General features: G+C 39.4%; 1 non-coding gene across 1 annotated transcript; it reads left to right on the top strand.

The window, feature by feature from the left end:
* The first annotated feature begins 496 nt into the window (after nucleotides 1-496).
* Nucleotides 497-603, top strand: LOC128294606 (small nucleolar RNA R71). The gene has a single exon (XR_008284914.1). It is a non-coding gene; the product is annotated as a small nucleolar RNA R71 (small nucleolar RNA).
* The last annotated feature ends 206 nt before the right edge of the window (nucleotides 604-809 follow it).

Below are 809 nucleotides of genomic sequence, written 5' to 3'. Positions count from 1 at the left end.
TGGAGGGGATTACGGTTGTTGATTTCCTCGACCACCCCACGAGAAATTGGGATGGTTCCTCCAACCTGCATTATAAGTGTTACTATATGGATTATTTTAAGGTCTAGAATTATTACCCATATAGTGGATCTGTTCGTTCTCTGTGCTAGGATTGTAGGATGGATATTCTATGTCGTTCATTCCTCCTCTATTTGCATCGCACTGTATAATTGGATGTACTTGCGTAGAAACACATAAACTATTAATCTTTTTATTTAAGAGCTCTACTTGATTTGATAACATGGTGACTATGTCGAGGTTGAAAACACCAGCTGCTTTATTAGGCTTTGTCCTCATGACTTGCCACTAATAATTATTCAATGGCATCTCCTCTATGAACTCATAAGCCTCCTCAGGTGTTTTATTATTTATGGTACCACCGGCAGCTGCATCGATCATCTGCCTAGTTGAGGGGTTCAAACCATTATGAAAAGTCTGAACCTGTAACCATAGAGGTAACCCATGGTGAGGGCACCTTCTCAATAAGTCCTTATACCTCTCCCATGCATCATATAAAGTCTCTAAATCCTTTTGCACGAAAGAAGAGATATCGTTCCTCAACTTAGCTGTCTTAGCTGGTGGGAAATATTTCAATAAAAACTTCTCGGTCATTTGATCCCAAGTAGTGATGGACCCTCATGGCAAGGAGTTTAACCACTACTTAGCCTTATTTCTCAACGAGAAGGGGAATAATACAAATGAGTATTAACGAGAAGGGGAATAATCCAAATGAGTATTTGGGTCTTCATCCTACAAACTATCAATCTGAA

This window comes from Gossypium arboreum, chromosome 6, assembly GCF_025698485.1.
Source record: "Gossypium arboreum isolate Shixiya-1 chromosome 6, ASM2569848v2, whole genome shotgun sequence".
Taxonomy (NCBI): Eukaryota; Viridiplantae; Streptophyta; class Magnoliopsida; order Malvales; family Malvaceae; genus Gossypium; species Gossypium arboreum.
Note: the sequence above shows the minus strand (reverse complement) of the source record. Positions and strands in the feature narration are given on the sequence as shown.